Source organism: Aythya fuligula, chromosome 33 (genome assembly GCF_009819795.1).
Source record: "Aythya fuligula isolate bAytFul2 chromosome 33, bAytFul2.pri, whole genome shotgun sequence".
Classification (NCBI taxonomy): Eukaryota; Metazoa; Chordata; class Aves; order Anseriformes; family Anatidae; genus Aythya; species Aythya fuligula.
This window is the reverse complement of record NC_045591.1, coordinates 709,876-724,633: the sequence shown is the minus strand read 5'-3', so window position 1 is coordinate 724,633 and position 14,758 is coordinate 709,876. Positions and strand designations below refer to the sequence as shown.

Below are 14,758 nucleotides of genomic sequence, written 5' to 3'. Positions count from 1 at the left end.
GAGCACGGGGAATGAGAGGCACTGCAGAGGGCAACCCAAAGCACACCTACCTCTATTATGAGGCACGAGAGACCTTCTCCATGCTGGAAGGAGAGGGGAGAGCTGGTCACAGCCCATGGCTGGTGCCCAGTGGGTGTGGGCAGGGTGAGGGTCCAGCCCTGGGCTGCTGTGTCCCAGCTGCCCACCCTCCCCTTACATTGCCTTGGCATAGCCATGGGTCGAAGCACCAGGACACTCACCCAGCTCTGCAGCTTGTTTCTCTGAAAAGGAAAGTGAAAGTAATGCATGATCAGAGGGGAGAGTTGCTCAGCCCATGTTAGACCCTGAACACATCCCATGACTGGGATAATACAGCCTTGTTCCAAGGTGGGACCAAAAACATACTGGTCCAGCCATGAACAATGCTCTTAGTGTAACTGTAAAAACAGACACTTGTGCAGCTTATATCTCAGTGGCACCGTAGACATTACCCAAATGACGAAAGGATTGTTGGAGGACGTTCCATTCCTGTCCCAGAAGTGTCAGTGCAGAGTGGGGCAGCCCCGCAGCTCGCTCCCCGTCCCCACCTTGATCCCCGTTCCTTTCAGCCATCCCAGCCGTGTCCCGTGCCCAGGCAGCCCCAGTCCCAGCACTCCCTGCTCCCCTGTGAGGGTCCAGCCCTGGGCTGCTCTGTCCCAGCTGCCCACCCTCCCCTGCACATCGCCTTGGAGATGTCATGCAGCCCGAGCTCTGTGACACTCACCCAGCTCTGCAGCTTGTTCCTCTGAAAAGGAAAATAAGAGCAATGCATTGATGAGAGGAATCGGGTTCTTATCAAGTGGCTGCTACAAAGGAATGACTCCCAGTTCCTTCTGTCCTGGGGGGAGGGGGCAGGGAAAGAGAGACTCACCCAGTCTTGCAGCTTTTTCTTCTGGAAAAGCATAAGGAATACATGATCAGAGGGAAAAACTTCTCATCCCATGTCTATACCACAAATTCTTTCAGTTCATGGATGGACACTCACCTATTTCTGCAGCTTGTTTCCCTGGAAAAGAAAAAGAAAAGCAATGTACGGTCAGAGGGGAGTATGCCCATGGGAAGACACCAAATGCCTTCTCTTACGGGAATGAGACTTCCCCAGCTTTGCATCCTTTTTGGCTGATATAGAAAAGCAAAAGGAATGATTGGTCAGAGTGCAGAGTAGAGTGGGACAATCATTTCCCTTGACTGACTAGCAATGCCGTGCTCGATGCGCCCCAGGATATGGTTGGCCCTCCTGGCTATCAGGGCACACTGCTGGCTCATGTTCAGCTTGCTGTCAGCCACAACCCCCAGATCCCTCTCTGCAGGGCTGCTCTCCAACGTCTCATCCCCCAGTCTCCACGTATAGCCAGGGTTGCCCCATCCCAGGTGCAGGACCCAGCACTTGCCTTTGTTAAACTTCATGCAGTTGGTGATTGTCCAACTCTCCAATCTGTCCAGATCTCTCTGCAAGGGCTTTCCACCCTCAGCCGAGTCAACAGCTCCTCCCATGGGATGCCGTCCTTCCCAAACTGATCCTACATGGGCTTCCCACAGGCAGCAGCAGTCCAACAACTGCCCCAGTATGGGTCTGTAGCATGGGGTACATCTGTCAGGAGCAAACTGTTCCAATCTGGGTCCCCCATGGGTGGCATCTCCCCCCAGACCTCCTGATCCTGTGTGGGCTCCTCTCCATGGGCTGCAGCTCCTGCCTGGGGCCTGCTTTTGTGGGGGCTCTCCATGGGCCGCAGCCTCCACCAAGTCCCTTCCACCTCCTGCACCGGGGGCTCCCCCATGGGCTGCGGTGTGGAGATCTGCTCCACCTGTACTCCCGCTCCATCCACTAACCGCCCCAGTCCCCTAACGTCCCGTTTGATAGCCTTCAGGCTTCTCTCTTCAATGTCGTCACTGCCAGCCTGGACTATCAAAAGAAGATAGCAGTCCTGAGGCGTGGAGTCGACTTCCTCACCCTAGGCATCCTCCTGGCTACACTTTCTACCTCTTCCTCAGCTCCTGGTCCCTCAAGCTCCAGGGCCTCAAACCTGTTGTAGAAGGGCACCTGGGAAGGTGGGGCCTGTATGGGGTGGCAATGCCTGCAATGTCGAGCAGGGACCTGTCTCCATTCCTCCTCAACTCCTAGGTCCCCTCCCTCTGCCCAACAGTGAGAGGGGAGGGGGTCCACCCCCATTTGGGGTGTCTCACCCCGCTACCTCTCCTTCAGGCCCTGCAAGGAGTTCCCCACCACTCTATCTCCCGCTCACACTCCCTGATAGCCCTCAACCTCTCCACCTCCTCCTTGAGTTCTGCCACCACGTGGACCTGGTCATCCACCTGCTCTCACCTCACGCACACACAGTCTCTCTGCCTCCCGCAGATGGCAGCAAGGGGCTCAGACGCTCCCTGCACCCAGAGACGTGAACTGGTGCATTTTTGAGTGGGCAGTCAGTCTGGGTGTGTACAGACTTGCTAGAGAGAGCACTGTGCCTGGTGGAGACCATTGCAGCCTAGCTAGCGATAGACCGCAGTTAGAGGAGTTGTTTGTATGGGCAGGGGGGGGAACGCTCTGCCCTCCCTGCTTGCCCTGCCTGCACGAATTATCTGCCACTCCCTTCTGATGCACCATGCCCTGTTTGCCCACCCCGGTTGCTGTGTTCCTGGTCGTTGTGATCCCCAGGGGCAACTTTTGAAAGGCCGAGGAGGGGGCCCTGCTGCTTCTGCCAACACCTCGTCAGCCTCCGTGGTGAGGGCTGCTGGGTACTGGTGGCTCCCTAAAGTGGACCCGATGCCAGAAAAACATAGCCCTGCCTGTGGGATCCCCTGCTCCGCTGCAGAAAGAGTCTGCCCTGGAGCTGATCGCCTCAGCAAGATGTTGCACCGGGCATTGCATGGGGATGTTGCACAGGGGTGTTGTAGAGCATGTTGCAAGGAGATGTTGCACCGGGCATTGCATGGGGATGTTGCACAGGGGTGTTGTAGAGCATGTTGCAAGGAGATGTTGCACCGGGCATTGCATGGGGCTGTTGCAGAGCACACTGCGTGACGACGTGACGGGGATGTTGCACGCAGCACTGCACAGTGCATTGCATTGCCCTTTGCAAGGGGATGTTGCAGAGAGCAATGCCTCTTGCAGGGTGTGGCACAGGGGCGTTGCACAGGGCATCGCATGGGGATGTCGCACGAGACATCGCAAGGGACAATGCCTAGAGCTTTGCACGGGAGTGTTGCATGGGAGTGTTGCACGGAACATTGCGTGGGGACATTTCACAGGGCAGGGAAAAGGGGCTTGCCCACCACTGACCCCATCCCCATCCCTGCTCCAGCGCAGCCCCAAGCCTGCAATCACCCCAGCGGAGACAGGGAACGCCCGTGTGCCCGTGCGCCTCAGCTGCCACATCTGGGGCTTCTACCCCCCCGAGGTGACCGTCATCTGGCTGCACAACGGGGACATCGTGGAGCCCGACAACTACAACCCCATCTCCGCCATCCCCAACGGCGACTGGAGCTACCAGACGCAGGTGTCCCTGCTGGTGGCCCCGGTGGCAGGCGACACCTACACGTGCTCGGTGCAGCACGTCAGCCTGCAGGAGCCTCTCCTGGAGGACTGGAGTGAGTGGAGAGGCGCAGGACCGCAGCCGGAGGCCGGCGGTCTTGGCTCCTTGCTGCCACTCACCCGGCCGTGTCCCCACAGGTCCCGGACTGATTCCAGAGGTGACGATACTGGTGGCGGTGGCCACCGTGCTGATGGTGCTGGGACTTGGCTTATTTCTTGCTGGCTTCTACCGCTACAAGGCCAGGCCTCCCGCCCCGGGTGAGTGGCCGGGAAGATACAGGGCCATGGTCAAGGGTGACAAGGACTCTGCTCACTCCTCTTCTCCCCCCTGCAGGTTACACTCCCCTCCCTGGAGACAACTACCCCGCAGGTAACGGTGTCCCCATCCCCATCCCCATCGTGGAGGGGCGAATCACCCCATCTCTCACCCTGTGTGTCCCCCATTCCCCAGGCAGCATCTGAGGACCCCCAGACAGACACCTCCCGGCACCAGTGGCTCCCATTTGGCGCCATCTCAGACAATAAAGATGCTCCAGAAGCCCTGCTGGTGTCTCTGCAGTGATCTGGGGACAGGGTAGAGGCTCACACACTCCTACGGTGTCTCACCAAGAGGAGCGGGTGTGTGGGGGCCATGGCATGGGACCCCAAAGGGCCAAGCGTGCCCTGGGGTGCCTCAGGCACGGCACTGCTGGCCGGCCGAGGGAAGGGATCGTCCCACTCTGCTCGGCCTGCTGCGGCCTCGCCTCGAGCACTGCGTGCAGCTGTGGGCACCGCAGCAGACGAAGGGCGTGAAACTGTGCGAGAGCCTCCAAGGGAGGGCTACGAGGACGGCGAAGGCTCTGCAGGGCAAGGCGTGTGAGGAGATGGTCTGCTGCAAGACGCCTTCCCAGGCAGCAAGGCCTCAGGACACAAAGCACCCAGGAAATGCCACTGCCAGACTCCATCTTCCTGCACAAAACTTTATTTGGCACAGTCCTGCTGCTGCTGGGCCTTGATGTGCTCCAGAGGAGGGAACAAAGAGCCCCCACAGGCTGCTCATGCTCAGCACCAGGCACAGAGCAAGGATCAACCCCGAACTAGGAGGCAAAGGTGGCCTGCAATGGCTGGCAGCACACGGTGACCACATCCCTTGCCCTGGGGTCTGCAAGCAGAGGGGAGAGGAGCGTGGAGAGCTGCTGCAGCCCCTGTGCTGCCCGCTGGGGCTCAGAGGCAGGGTGAGAGCCGTGGGTGCCAGCAGGGCTTGTGCCCCAGCACAGGAGCCGCGCGCAGGGCAGAGCCCAGGGGCTGCAAGGGGCCTGGCCCCTGCTTGCAGCATCCCAGCCCTCCTCCAGCAGCAGGGAGGAACACAGGACAGCCCCTAGCGCCACTGCCCCTCATTTCTGTGTTGCTCCTGCAGGACCAAGGAGAGGTGATGCAGGAGTGTCTGGAGAAGGGCAGGAGCCCCCCAGGGCTGGGGCTGGGGTCTGGGGGGTGCTGTCCCTCAGGTACAGCTGAATTCCCTCTGCGAATACCCAGAACCAGGGGCGGATGCTCTCCCCATTGAAGGAGGCTGCTGTGAAAGTGAAGATCTGGACCCCATTGTCAGCATTGATAAAAGACACCTGCTGCTGGGTACAGTCCAGACAGACACAGATCCTCGTGGGGACAGGGGACAGGAACAAGGGGGTGCGAGGAGATGTGAGAGACATGAGCAGCCCCTCATAGTACTGCACAGCCCAGATCCCTTCTTCAGGGCTCATGTTGATACACTTCTTTCTCTCCACAGATGCCCTGGCCACCCCCACAGCCCACTCTGAATACTTTAGCTGCTTTCCCTCCACCTCCACCAACCAGCAGTGCCTCCCCTCTCTGAACTCCTCACAGCCCAGCAAGCAGGAGCGATTGTCAAATCTCTCTGGTGTGTCAGGCACCTGCTGCTGTTTACATTCCCGTCTCACACTGCTCTTGTCCTGAGACACAACAAGCCGGGGATGAGCCGTGTGTGGATCCAGGGTCACCTTCACTGCAGGGACAGAAGGAGCCAGGCCATCAGGGGCAGAGCTCAGCCCTGGGCAGGCTTTCCCCAGCTCGGGGCCAGGAGCTGCCCCACGGGGCAGGAAATGGGACACCTCTTGGCTCCTGAACATGCCCCACTAAAGGTAGGAGGAGCACTGCAGAGGGTAATCCAATGCAAACCTACCTCGATTTTGAGGCAGCAGAAACTTTCTCCATTCTGGAAGGAGAGGGGAGAGCTGGTCACAGCCCATGGCTGGTGCCCAGTGGGTGTGGGCAGGGTGAGGGGCCAGCCCTGGGCTGCTCTGTCCCAGCTGCCCACCCTTCCCTGCACATCGCCTTGGCGCTGTGGGGCCCAAGACCTGTGACACTCACCCAGCTCTGTAGATCGTTTCTCTGAAAAGGAAAGGAAAGTAATGTATGATGGGTATGAAAGTAATGCATGAGGGGAGAGTTGCTTAGCCCGTGGTAGACCCTGAATACATCCCATGACAGGGAAAAATTCTGCCATGATCAGAGGTGGGACTAGATAAATAGTCATTGTGGTCCAGCTTTGTACAATGCTCTTGTAAGCAGAACTGTAAGGACAAACCCTTGTGCAACTTTCACCTTTGTGCCACTGAAGACATTACGGAAGTGAATAAAGGATTGCTGGAGAATGTCTGTCTCCCGAAAGCATCAGGGCTGAGCGGGGCAGCCCTGCAGCTTGCTCCCCGTCCCCACCTTGATCCCCGTTCCTTTCAGCCATCCCGGCCGTGTCCCGTGCCCAGGGCAGCCCCAGTCCCAGCACTCCCTGCTCCCCTGTGAGTGGTCAGCCCTGGGCTGCTCTGTCTCAGCTGCCCACCCTCCCCTGCACATCGCCTTGGTGTTGCCCTGGGGCTCAAGGACGGGGACACTCACCCAGCTCTGCAGCTTGTTCCTCTGAAAAGGAAAATAAGAGCAATGCATTGATGAGAGGAATCGGGTTCTTATCAAGTGGCTGCTACAAAGGAATGACCCCCAGTTCCTTCAGTCCTGGGGGGAGGGTGCAGAGAAAGAGAGACTCACCCAGTTTTCGAGCTTTTTCTTCTGGAAAAGCATAAGGAATACATGATCAGAGGGAAAAACTTCTCATCCCATGTCTATACCACAAATTCTTTCAGTTCATGGATGGATACTCACCTATATCTGCAGCTTGTTGCACTGGAAAAGAAAGAGAAAAGCAATGTACGGTCAGAAGGGAGTATGCCCATGGGAAGACACCAAATGAATTCTCCTTGGGGAAGGAGACTTCCCCAGCTTTGCATCCTTTTTGGGTAATATAGAAAAGCATAAGGAACGAATGGTCAGAGTGGAGAGACTTTCACCACATTGCTGCTTCCATGGCTAGATGGCTAGACCCCAAATTTTTTTGCTGTCATGTATGTGTACAGACCAACCTGCTCCCAGACTTGTAGCGACCAGACTAACAAGGACAGAGGCCCAGCTTTTTGCAAGACTTGTAGCAGTAAGGACAGACACTTGTGCAGCTCTCTGCACCATGCCACCAAAAGACAAAGGGAAGTGAATGCAGATTGGTGGAGGATGTCCCTGTCCCAGAAGCGTCAGTGCAGAGCGGGGCAGCCCCGCAGCTCGCTCCCCATCCCCACCTTGATCCCCGTTCCTTTCAGCCATCCCGGCTGTGTCCCGTGCCCAGGGCAGCCCCAGCCCCAGCACTCCCCACTCCCACCCCAGGCTCCAGCTGCTCCTCCAGCACCCCCGAGCCACCAGCACACAAGCCCCCAGAGCCCACCCAGACCAGGCCCTCCCACACAGACACCACTTCCCCAGGGGCTGGGGGCAGGGACTGCAAGGACTCACCCAGCTCTCGTCTCAGTGCCACTGAAAAGCAAAGGTGGAGGAAGAGGTGGTGAGCAGAGCAGCTTGGTTGCTGGGTGGGAACATGTGCAGGGGGGCTGCGCCTTGCCACCAGCCCCACGCTGCAGCCATGCTCCCTGGCCTCCCACCCAAGACCATCCGAAGGCCTTTGGCATCCCCAGGAGAACATTCCCTTCCTCCTCCTATGCACCTCCCTGGGCAAGGGCTCAGCCCCGCTCCAGACCCAGGGGGGTCCCTGCAGAACACCTCCCTCTGCTCCATCCCTGCGCTGCCAGCTTACCTTGCTTTTGAAAGAGATAAACTCCGAGGCCAATGGACACAGCCAAAAGCACGAGGACCAGAGCCAGAGCCACCATCCAGGGCTGGGCGTTGTGGAAGAAGGGAGCTGAGAAAAGGCACCAGGAAAAGGGCTGTGTTTCCATGCTCGCGGGTGGAAGAGCAAGACCCAGACTTCTCCTGGGTCGGGACAAGTGCAGGGGCCAGGAACACCTCACCCTGGCTGTGCCATTTGTACCTGCGATGTGCAGGGATGATTCCCGCTCCTGCTGGAGGCGGCTGTTCCTGACCACGCAGGACAAGGGCCCATCCACGCTTCTGGTCACGATGACAGCACCTTCGATTTCAAAGAGCCCCTCCTGGTCCTGGGAATGTGTCTGGGGGTCCGAGGGCAGGTGCTGCCCACGAGCATCCCTCCACAGCAGCTGCGGCAGCGGGTACCAGCCGGCCGATCGACACAGCACCCGGACGCCTCCGTCCTCGTAGCCCCCCAGGGAGAGGTGGGGGTCAGCGCCTGTGGCTGGGGAAAGAGCGTGTGGCTGGGGCTTGACTTGGGGATGGATTGAGTTCCAAGGCAAAGACCCCATCTGCTCCCATGCCAGACACAGCCTAGCACAGCAACGGCCCCAGGGGCTGAAGGACGAGGCACTCCATGTACTCACCCTCACCCTAAAACCACCCCGTTTGGTGCAAAATCCAGAGAGCAGGGCTGCACAAAGCCAGTGGTTCCAAATTGCCCACAAAACCCAGGTGCTGAGCTTCAGCACCTCCAGGCAGCATCTCTGCACCAAGCCGTTCTGGTTCAAGAAGCCCAGAGAATTCCTGACAACATCACATGTCTCCCCCCGCACAGAAAGCAAAAGTAAAGCAGATGTCCAGCTGCTCAGAGGACTCTGCGATTCTCCCTGTGTGCTGTTTGGTCCCATTGCTGACACAGCTGAAGGTGCTGCTCAGCAGCCTGTGCCCAGTGCCCTCACAATATTATGATTCTTGTCTTCAAGGACACCAGTGAAAACTGACAAATGTATCCAGGGAGCTCTCTCCCCAAATATAACCTCCATATCCATGGGCATGCTCTATGCTGTGAAACAGCTGAAGTATTCAAAGGGCATGTAAACTCTGCCCTGGAAGCACCACCCCAGCCACTAACCTGACACCTCCAGCTCCACAATGGCTTCATCATAAGCATGACCATCTCCCACAGTGCAGACGTACTGGCCATCATCAGAGGGTCTCAGCCCCGTGATTCGCAAGTCCAGCCTTCCAGCAGAGAGACCATCTCTGGCCAACTCTGTCCTCCCGGCATATGTCCCCATCTGCTCCCCGTACAGGTCCTCTCCATTGCGGTAGTGGTGCACTGTCTCAGAGAACCTGTGCCGAATCCACCTGACGTCCAAGGTGCTAGCATCGTGTTGAGGGGACAAGTGGCAGGGCAGCAAGACATCCTGCCCCACGGTGGCAGTGAGAGGGTGTCCTGGTCCCTCCACTCTGAGCTGGGCTGGGCAATGGAGAAGGGCACAGAGAGGAGGTAAGATTTTGCCATTTTAAATTTACGGACAGTGAGTGTCAAAGGGCGAGCTGTGCGTGAGTTGGTGCGTGCTGCATCCCCTGTGTCCCATGGGAAACCACCGGAGAAAGAGGAGAGGGAGAGGGAGGATGTGCAGGAGAAGGAGATGTGCTGGGAGTGGGAGCCCTCTCTGCAGCATTCGGGCAGGTGAAGGACACAGAAAGGGCAGGCAAAGCAGCAGCCATATTGCGTGAAAGATCCGAAGTGAAAGTGAAACCCAGCATGGGCGAGCTGTGGGCTCGGGTCCCCCCTACCCTGGAGCCGCTCCCCTGTCCCGCAGCAGCACGTCTGTCAGGCCCAGAGGGAAGAGCCCTCAGCAGTCCCACAGGATCCTACCTGAGCCCAGCTGGAGGAGAAGCAGAGTGACGAGGGAAGTCAGGATGCCCCTGGCATGGCCGGTGAAGCTGGGCTGGCTGCAGCCCCAGGGGAGCCCCATCGGAGAGAGAGGTCCCCCAGGGGGCAGGTGACCCCCCAGGTGTTTTTCTCCAAGCCAAGAGAGATGTCCTTCTCAGCACTCAGCAGAGCTGCAGAAAGTACAAGGCTCCGCCCAACTTTCCCAACCTTTGCCCAGTTCCTGGCTGCAATAACCCTCCTGGAACAGCTCTGCCCCTAGGGCAACGTCTGGGGAGCTCTGCAGGGCTGGCATCACCATCCCATTGCAGCTGGGTGCCCAGTCCACTGCCTTTAGCAAGCACAAGTTGCTTGACCCCAGCAGGGGCCTCTCCAGACCTCCAGGGAAAGCCACTGGCTAAGGTCGTTCATCTCCATGCATGCAAGGAGGAATCAAACTGTGAGCAATGGGAAAACGTGGAGAGATGGCAGAAGAGAACTGAACAGGATTGGAGGCTGCAGGGAACAGGGCATAGCAGGGTGCTGAGCCCAGAGCTGCCACCCTTTGCCCAGGGTGCTGAAGGCAAAGTGCCAGCCCTGCTCCCAGCTCCATTAAAGCAGCCGTGGTAGAAGGTTGGCTCAGATGGGCAGGGACCTTCTTCTAGAGCTTAGGTGGATAAGGAAAGTTTCTGTTTGCTGGAAGTGAAGTCAGTCAATATGGAAAGACGACAGAGTTACTGTTTGCCTTTGTAGGGAGAAAATTCATATGGCCAAAGCTCAAGTTGAGTTGAAGCTGGATAGTACTGGGAGGGGCAATAAAATGGGTTATTTTTTTAAACTCTCTTAACAGCAAAAGTAGGATGAGACAACACATTGGTCTGTTACTTGATGGGGATGGTCTAAGAGGTTCCTTGACTTCACAGAGATGTTTAATGCTTTCTTTGCCCTTAAGACTGATGCTGGGCTGTGGAAGCCCAGGTGCCCTGAGCTGCAGAACAGTGACTGCAGGAACAATAAAGTCCCAACAACCTCAAATTTGTGTGGGATTTGCTGCTCCAGATGGATACATACGAGACTATTGGGCCTGATGGGATTCATCCCAGAGTACTAAGAGAACTGGCTGAATGCATACGTCTTCCCCTTTAGGCCCTTCACCATCTCTGTGGCCCTTCTCTGGACACTCTCCAATACTTTCACATCCTTTTTGTACTGTGGTGGCCAGAATTGCATGCAGTACTTGAGGTGAGGCTGCACCAGTGCAGAGTAGAGCGGGACAATCACTTCCCTCATCTGACTAGCAATGCCATGCTCGATGCATCCCAGGATACGGTTGGCCCTCCTGGCTGCCAGGGCACACTGCTGGCTCATGTTCATCTTGCTGTCAACCACAACCCCCAGATCCCTCTCTGTGGGGCTGCTCTCCAGCATCACATCCCGCAGTCTGTCCCTATAGCCAAGGTTGTTCGATCCCAGGTGCAGGCCCCAGCACTTGCTCTTGTTAAACTTTATGCAGTTGGTGATTGCCCAACTCTCCAGTCTATCCAGATCTCTCTGCAAGGCCTTTCCACCTCAAGAGAGTCAACAAGTCCTCCCATGGGATGCCATCCTTCACGAGCTGATCCTATGTGAGCTTCCCACAGGCAGCAGCCCTTCAATACCTGCTCCAGTATGGGTCCATACCACAGGGTCCTTCAGTCAGGAGCAAACTGTTCCAACCTGGTTCCCCCACAGTGAGCAGTTCCCCTCAGACCCTCTGCTCCTGCGTGGGCTCCTCTCCAGGGGCTGCAGATCTGGACCAGTGCCTGCTCCACCAGGGGCTCCTCCATGAGCTGCAGCGTGGAGATCAGCTCCATGTGGGACCCATGGGCTGCAGGGGGACAGCCTGCTCCACCAGGGGCCTCTCCACAGTCCGCGGGGGAACTGCTGCTGTGTGCCTGGAGCACCTCCTGCCCTTCTGCTGCACTCACCTTGGGGGCTGCAGGGCTGGTTCTCACTCCTCACTCTCCCAGCTGCTGTTGTGCAGAAGTTTTTTCCACATTTCTTAACTATGCCCTCACAGAGGCACAAATAACATTGCTTAGTGGCTCAGCTCTGGGCAGCAATGTGTCCCTTTGGAGCCAGATGAAATGGGCACTCATCTAACATGGGGCAGCTTCTGGATTCCCCTCAGAGAGGCCACCCTGCAGCCCCCTGCTACCAAGACCTTGCCACGTAAACCCACTACATCATGAAATCTCTCTAATTTAGTTTTAAGTATACTGAGGAATCTGGAGAGGTCCCAGTGACTGGAAGCTGCCAAACGTTGCCCCGGTTTCCAGAAAGGGCAGCAAAGAAGACCCTGGGAATTACAGGCTTGTCAGTCTCATGGCAGTGCCTGGTAAAGTTACAGAGATTGCTCTGGGAGTGAGTGAAAAACACCTAAGGGACAATGCGGTCACTGGTCATAGGACACATGGGTTCATGGGGGGAAGCTCATGTTCAACAAACCTCATTTCCTTTTTCTTTGGATAAGGTCAGTCTCCCATTTGACTGATGGAGCCAGTTGAAGTGATCTTTTGGATTTCAGTAAAGATTATGACATGGTTTCTGACCGTATCCACCTGGACCAAATGTCCATCACAGAGCCAGAGAAATGCACAATACGATGGGTGAACAATTGGCTGAGGGATCAGGCTCTGAGGGTTCTGGTAAATGGGGAGATATCAGGCTGGTGGCCAGTCATGAGTGGGGCTGTGCAGGGCTCCATTTTGGGGCCAGGTCTCATCAGTGGTCGCATAAATGGCCTGGATGCAGGATGGGAAGGAAACCTGCGTGAGTTTGTGGCTGACACTGAACTGAGAGGGGCTGCTGACTCCGTCAAAGGTGAAGAGGCCTTGCAGAGGGATCTGGCCAAAGGGGAGAGCTGGGCAGCCACTGCCTGCAGGAAGTTTAACAAGAGCAAGTGCCGGCCCTGTCCCTGGGCAGGAGCAGCCCTGGCTGTATGGACAGCGTGGCGGGCGAGAGGCTGGAGAGCAGCCCCCAGAACGGGAGCTGGGGGTGTTGTGGCTGATGGCTAGTTGGTGTGAGCCAGCAGTGGGCCCTGGCAGCCCAAAGGGCCAAGTGTGCCCTGGGGTGCCTCAGGCACGGCACTGCTGGCCGGCTGAGGGAAGGGATCGTCCCACTCTGCTCGGCCTGCTGCGGCCTCGCCTCGAGCACTGCGTGCAGCTGTGGGCACCGCAGCAGACGAAGGGCGTGAAACTGAGCAAGAGCCTCCAAGGGAGGGCTACAAGGACGGCGAAGGCTCTGCAGGGAAAGGCATGTGAGGAGCGGCTGAAGGTGCTTGGCTTGTTGAGACCAGAGCAGAGGAGACACAGGGGAGGCCTCATGGTGGCCCACGGCTTCCTGATAAGGGGAGTGGAGGGGCAGGCGCTGGTCTCTGCTCTCTGGGGCCAGAGACAGAGCCAGAGAAAATGGCATGGAGCTGCTTCAGGGGAGGCTCAGGCCAGCTGTTCAGAAACTATTTATTTCCTGAGAGGGTGCTCAGACGCTGGAACAGGCTCCCAAGGGACGTAGCCATGTCCCTGAGCCTGCTGCAGCTGAAGCAGTGTTTGCAGAAGGCCGTTTGAGAGAGGGTCTGATTTTTGGGTTGGCCATTGTGGAGTCTTGAGATGGACTCGATGGTCCCGTTGGGTCCCTACCAACTCGGGCTATTCTGTCATTCTGTGATCTTGGGCTTTAGGCTGAGGAGACCTGCTCCCTCTGCTTGAAGGACTTCCAAGAGATGCCCCAGTGTGGGGACAGCCTCTGCAGAGCCTGTGTGACGGGAGGCTGCAAGCCCTTTGGGTGCCCCCCTGGGCAGCACAATGACCCAGATGGGACAAGGGGGTCCGAGGCTCCAGCTGGGGAAATGGGAGCAGCTGGAATTTAAATTGCTCCTGGCTCTGACTCCCAGGACCAACACCAAGGACAGGTCTGCTGCCAGACGCCTTCCCAGGCAGCAAAGCCTCAGCACACAAAGCACCCAAGAAATGCCACTGCCAGACTCCATCTTCCTGTGCAAAGCTTTATTTGCCACAGTCCTGCTGCTGCTGTGCCTTGATGTGCTCCAGAGGAGGGAACAAAGAGCCCCCACAGGCTGCTCATGCTCAGCACCAGGCACAGAGCAAGGATCAACCCCAACCTAGGAGGCAAAGGTAGCCTGCAATGGCCATCAGAATATGGTGACCACGTCCCTTGCCTTGGGGTCTGCAAGCAGTGCAAGCAGAGGGGAGAGGAGTGTGGAGAGCTGCTGCAGCCCCTGTGCTGCCCGCTGGGGCTCAGAGGCAGGGTGAGAGCCGTGGGTGCCAGCAGGGCTTGTGCCCCAGCACAGGAGCCGCGTGCAGGGCAGAGCCCAGAGGCTGCAAGGGGCCTGGCCCCTGCTTGCAGCATCCCAGCCCTCCTCCAGCAGCAGGGAGGAACACAGGGCAGCCCCTGTCCCCACTGCCCCTCATTCCTGTGTTGTTCCTGCATGACCAACAAGAGGTGTTCAAGGAATATCTGGAGAAGGGCAGGAGGTCCCCAGGGCTGGGGACAGGGTTTACAGGGTGCTGTCCCTCAGGCACAGCTGAACTCCCCGTTTCTTCATCATGAACCAGGGGCGGATGCTCTCCCCATTGAGGGAGACTGCTGTGAAAGTGAAGATCTCGACCCCATTGTCAGCATTGATAAAAGACACCTGCTGCTGGTTACAGTCCAGACAGACCCAGATTCTTGTGGGGGCAGGGGACAGGGGCAAGTCAGTGGGAGGAGATGTGAGAGACTTGAAATGTTCATAATAGTACTCCACAGCCCAGATCCCTGCTGTAGGGCTCATGTTGATCTTTCCCTTCCTCTCCACAGAAGCCCTGGCCACCCCCACAGCCCACCAAGAATACTTTAGCTGATCCCCCTCCACCTCCACCAACCAGCAGTGCGTCCCCTCTCTGAACTCCTCACGGCCCAGCACACAGCAACTATCGTCAAATCTCTCTGGTGTGTCAGGAACCCGAGGTGGTATGTCTTCCCATCTCACACTGCTGTTGTCCTGAGACACAACAAGCACGGGATGAGCCGTGTGTGGATCCAGGGTCACCTTCACTGCAGGGACAGAAGGAGCCAGGTTGTCAGGGGCAGAGCTCAGCCCTGGGCAGGCTTTCCCCAGCTCGAGGCCAGGAGCTGCCCCACGGGGC

The 14,758-nt window shown here is 57.6% G+C and overlaps 1 protein-coding gene across 1 annotated transcript in view; it reads left to right on the top strand.

Moving 5' to 3' along the window:
• The window catches only part of LOC116500231 (zinc finger protein 208-like), a 437,615-nt gene that overhangs the window by 40,155 nt on the left and 382,702 nt on the right, over positions 1–14,758 (top strand).